This window comes from Peromyscus californicus, unplaced genomic scaffold (genome assembly GCF_007827085.1).
Source record: "Peromyscus californicus insignis strain IS unplaced genomic scaffold, ASM782708v3 Scaffold_12__1_contigs__length_115047231, whole genome shotgun sequence".
NCBI classification, from domain to species: Eukaryota; Metazoa; Chordata; class Mammalia; order Rodentia; family Cricetidae; genus Peromyscus; species Peromyscus californicus.
This window is the reverse complement of record NW_026294413.1, coordinates 15846930-15852929: the sequence shown is the minus strand read 5'-3', so window position 1 is coordinate 15852929 and position 6000 is coordinate 15846930.

Here is a 6000-nt window from a genome sequence, read left to right as displayed (position 1 = left end):
AATAGTACCCCAAATATAGCTCCTGAGTCATTCAAAAACATTTCAAATATTTCATAGTTCATGATGTCAATGAGTATTTAATTCTAAAAATAATTTTATTTGACCAATGCACTAATAGAGAATTCTAGTGAACAATGTTCCATTGGGATGTCTTATTTGGGGATTGAATTCAGATGCTGCCATTGCTTACTTTGAATTGAAGAGCAATTGTAATTGATCTGAACTAATCAAGAGATCCTGCTATGCCCAGAATAACTGACAAAGAGCTCTCTACATGGGAAAAATTTTTATTTGAAATAGAAAATAATGTATACAATATTTACATCCAAGTATTGTCTACATTAGTGGAAATAATTTGAAGGTTATATTAATTACTTGTCCCATTACTGTAACAGAACACCTGGCAAGAACCATGGGAAAGGCAGTATGGGAGGATATGCTCAGGCTTCTTGTCTGAGAGTAACATCTATTGTGTTTGTCAGTAAAGGCATGGAAGTGAAGTCTGGAGGCAGCTGATCACAGTGATACACAGAGAGGATAAGAGAGACATAGGATGAATAACCATGCTTACCCCACTTTCTCATTTCTATGCAGTTCAGTTGACCAGCCTGTGCAAATATACTTGGAGAGGACCCACGGATATGTATCAGTTGCATTCCCACCTTAGTTAAGTTAATCTAGATCAATGCTCCTGTGAATAGCCTGTTCTAAGTAATCCCTCATAGTTATGACCGGAGATTTGACTTCTTGGGGATTCTAGATCATTTTACTATGACAGTATCAGCTACATCAATGAGCTAAACATTCTTTTGGAATAATCTTCAACAATACATCAATATTTATTTAGCATCAATTTTGTCCATGGAAAGTCTTCAAATTTCCTCAGAACTGAAATTAGAAATAGAGTTAAAATCCATTACATTCTTGCTAAAATCTGTTTCATTGATGTGGAGTTTGAAATTTGTCATACTCAATATTATGACTTTTATTTGTAATTATATCTTGTTTTAAAATAAATTATTTTATCTTTTGTTCATTTGAAATCATATGAAGAAGATTCTGACAAAGGTGTAGCACTAACTATTTTACAACAAACAAAATATTAATAAAATAATTCATGGCATTCCCTTGGAAGGCTCTATTAATACAAAAATCTAAATATTTCTGCAAAATACTGTTACTCTGAAAACAGGACTTGTTTTTATTGTGGTTTTCATTATTCCATATCGTGACCATAGAGAAATGAAGAATCTGTCTTTAAGAACCATTGTGTCAATTTACGTGGGTGATATGAAGATATCTGGAAAATATTCTGTGTTTGGCAAAAGCACTGAGCTTTGTGTTAATATTGTTGATTTTTTAAATAAAGTAATCCTCTCTAAAGTCGACAGAAATAACAAGAGCAAAAAATGTAATTATTTTTATCTCTGTAAGAGGATAAATTTCAGAACTCAGTAACTTTCTCATACCTTTAAGTTTTAAGGACTTATCTGACTTTGATTCTGTTTCTAGATCTTTTATGAGGATTTGTTAAATAAGGTATAGAGACTATTAGAGGCAGAAAAGAGATGAAAGGGAATGTGATTTATCAGGACATTGCATAAGAAAATCCTCTATTTTGCCATGCGTTCAGCAATGGACTCTATTTTCTAACAGGTCCATATTTTATAATTAATAAGGGAATGCAAGTTAAAAATGATAAGAAAATAGAAATTATAGCTCCATTCCCAAGAGACCATAGGTTTATGGTTGTAGACAGAATCATTAGCTCATATTTAAATACATAATGGCAAATTAACTGTTTTTAGGCTGTGGTTGCTTGGAAAAATATCTTAGAAAGGAGACAAACACAGCTTAAAATAGTACTTTCTAATATAAATTTTACATTAGCTTCAATCATAATGATAGCTCAGAAAAATCCACTGTTATTTGCTAGGAAACAGGTTATGGAAAAAGTGTTGGGTATCAACTTTACACTCCAGCTCAGTATTAGAGCTGATAATAATAGACTTCCTGCATGGAACTAGGACAGAGGTGGGTTGAGAATGCGTGGGCTGGATAACAAACAGGACAACAAACTGAAGCTTTAAAAAGACGTATTAGTTTTAGACTGCAGAGGTTCCTTGGCTTAAGGAAGTTGCTCCCCCTGGGAAGTAATCCCAACATTTGAGTTTCAACATTCAAGTTCCTTTTATCTACTTTATAATTGCAAATTTTTCTACACTCCTTAGATTTTCATACTTTAGACAGTACTGTGTTTGGGTATGATTATAATGGAACTTTTTTTTCTAATGCCCCAAAGAAAATTTTTTCAGTCAAATAGAAAATTTAGAGTCTGTGATAATGAAATCAACACTACCAGATAAATACACTGTTCCCATTTCACACTCATAATTATGACTCAAAGAGCATAAGCCTTCAAGCTCAGACCTTTGAAGACATCGTTATATTAGAAAACCTGTGAATTTATTTACTAGCCACTAAAGAGAACACCATATTGATATTTGAAGAATTTGTCTTTTCCAAACCCATGCCTTCTTTTCTACCTTCCAGTAGGGAACCTATATGAGTTCAAAATTTCACTATTGTAAAAATTCCTCCTCAGCAGTAGAGACTTGAGAGAGACAGACTCCTTTGCTATGCATATATTCATCAGAGAAGAGATGTGTCTCTTTGAGCATGAAGTGGGATGTTGGACCAATAATGTGAAACTTTTACTTTTATGCTTGAATTAAAATATTGCTCTGGGCTTTTACCCCACTCAACAAAGCACAGACTTTTATTTGGTATCATTTTTATTGCTGCTTTGCAAGTTCTATTTTATTCTCGAATAAGGAAGTCATGCTGTGAAGTGAAAGCACCGCTCACTTTAAAGTACCTAAAGCCTTTGGAAATGGCTTTAAACCCTGTTCTGCATCAGCTGACATGGTAGAATTTATATAATTGTCAAAGTCACAGATTTCACCTCAAAACTCCAAGTAAACCAAGACAGTTCCAGAAATAATGCAACACGATTTCTTCCAAGTATAGTATGCATTGTTATATAATACTTCCGTTTTGATAAGACCTTCATGGTGAGAGAACACTCATTTAATTTATGTTTTTGGAGAAGCACCAGGATATCTGTTAGTGAAGGAGCCTGTGTCCTTAGGTTCTGGATTTAATATGAATCAAATTTTATCTATGGCTTTAGGGATTCAGAAGATCTTACAGCAGGCAAGAATGCTTTAAGAATGCTTTGCTATTACAGAAGCATTTGAGAAAAGAATTAGTATCTGTTCCATCTAATAGTTTTAACAGTTGGTACATAAAGCCTAGTTTCTCTCTTTATTTTTACCTTTTCCTACAACACAACAATGAAATTTAGAAGCATTTTCCATAAAGTAGAGAACATATAGAAGACCTTCAGAAAAAGGATCCATTTTATTCAAATATACTTGCAAACATGTTCTCTTACATCTGGTAATATGCTTGATACGTGACCTAACATTTTGAATATACAATGCAACATACAGTTGATGTGCCTTCCTGAATACAGTGTCTTGGACTGAGGGCACTAAGTATCCTTGGGGACTGCATTGGGTTGTATATGCTTTTGCTTAATCATGTGGAAGACACAGAAACACACACACACACACACACACACACACACACACACACACACACACGCACAAATACACAGTCCTCTGCAGTTTGAAGACAAGCAGCGATAACTGAAATCATTGCTCACTAGTTTAGTCTCTTCATTTTTGGTTAACATCTAAAAATTATTTTTTATGTTAAAATAGTTTTATGAGAAAATTTCAACAATGAGTTCTTATGGACATAACATTACTTTCTGATAAACCAAAATGGCCCACAGCTTTTACTATGAAACAGTGTTATAAATACTGTAAAATTCTTCCTGATGCTCTCAAAAAGATCATGTTTGCTTTCATTTTTTTATAATCTGATGGGATATATTTATATATTTATGTATCATACATGATCCTACTGTCCCTGAAGATGCCTTACTTGATCATGGTGCATGAACATTTTAATGTGTTCTTGAATTGTCAGTATTTTGTTGGACATTTTTTGTTGCTCATATTCACCGTACATGTTTCTGGGTTTCAGAAGGACATTTTCAAACAAATTTGCGTTATATTCAGAGTATGTGTTGAAAATGTATTTGTGTGTCTCTGATTATTAGGCTGTAATTTTCTCTTTTGTGGTATTCTAATTTGACTTTGATGTGAGCATAAGATAGACTCAGGGTTGCATCTTTCCTTCAGCATTTTAGAAGTTTAAAAAACAGTTAAATTTTGCATTTTTTCCTCTTTACTTTTTCTTATTTTTTATTTATCTTCTTCATTCTGATTATTTTTCTATTTTTGAAGGAAACATATTATCCTACTCAGGATCTGGAGACGTTTTACACATCATTCTCCTAAATAATATTTATTTTCATTAACGTATTTACATCTTTTAGCCTTATGTTACACACTATATACATTTAATGGACATCAGAGCATTGTACACCCATATTTTTAATATACCAAAGTGTGTTAAATTAATTTTAGAATAATAAAAGTTGAAGTTGTCAGTCAAATACCCATGTATGTCAACATCTACTAACATTATGATGGTATAAATCATAATAATAGTTTATATTTGCAACAGATACTCAAAATTAATTTGCATTTTTTTCATCATCTTGAGTGGCTATTATTAAGCTATATAAAACTTTTTAGAGATATAAAATTATGATATTGATTATATTGATTATATGGAACTATTTTATTTTAATAAAATTTTATTTAGTTTCTGATACTGATGAAAGTTCTTTATTGGTACCATGAAGAGTGAGGTAAAATTATAATTGCAAAGCAATATTTGCTTTTTGTGCAGACAAAAATAGGGTAAGTAAACTCAGATAAAAAATGATAATAAATAAACTTTTGTAAACATGTCCCATATTTAGGACATAGGATTCCCCACAGGACAAAGGATTCCTAGAATGAAAGTGTGTAGGTCGTTTGTAAAGTGTACATAACGTTTAGTGGGTGTGACCCCAGAGACCATCTTCTGTGTGTGCAGTTGTGTGTTAGTGTCTATACAGGTATATTAGCATCATTTCTTACGAAAGCATGGATGCTTATGCATTCTTTCTTCCATTTTTCTTTTATTCATTGCCACACCCTTTTTGAAGGTTAAATTTACTTTTTTTCCACTAGAACATTTTCAAGCTCAAGGTTTGTCCACTACCTCAAAATTTCTACAGAGGTTTGGTTGTAAACTTTCTTACCTTTGCAATGGTGCTCTCTGTCCCGTAGCATCTTTTCATGGAACTCTCACTCAGCATCTTCTCAGGTTAGCACAAGTTGATGCCTCTCAACTTCATTCTCTGCTGTCACATGAACATATACTAGAAACAAATTCAACATTTATAATAGTACCTTTTATATCTATGGCATGAAATAATACTCTGTAATATTAGATAATGCATTACCTCTAAGTTGATCCACTGTCCTCTAAAATATCATTTCCATCTTAATAACCAAACTTAAACAATTCTCTGAATTTTGTCTGTGAGTTTCTCCCTCAAAATGCTTTGTATTCTTTTTTAAATATATAATTTTAATATAATATTAACATAATATGAATTTAATATAATATTAATTATTTGAGAATTTCATATGTATATACAATGTATTTTGATAATAACAACCTCAACTTTTCCTAGCTCTGTCCTTTTTTTCTTTTTTTAATAGTTTCTGAATTTCTTTTCTAATTTTCTTTTTCTTTGTTCTTTGTGTCTTTCACGTCATGCATCTCAATCTCATTTATTTCCCCATCCCTTTGTACCCATCCTCTCTGCCTTTCCAGTCTCCTCTCCCAAAATAATTAAATAACTTTTAAAAGGGAAAAAATCAGTCTCATTCTGGAAGCTGTAGAGTAACACAGTGAGTCATGCACTAAACACTTTTATCCATATATCTTTACTTGCAGATGTTCATT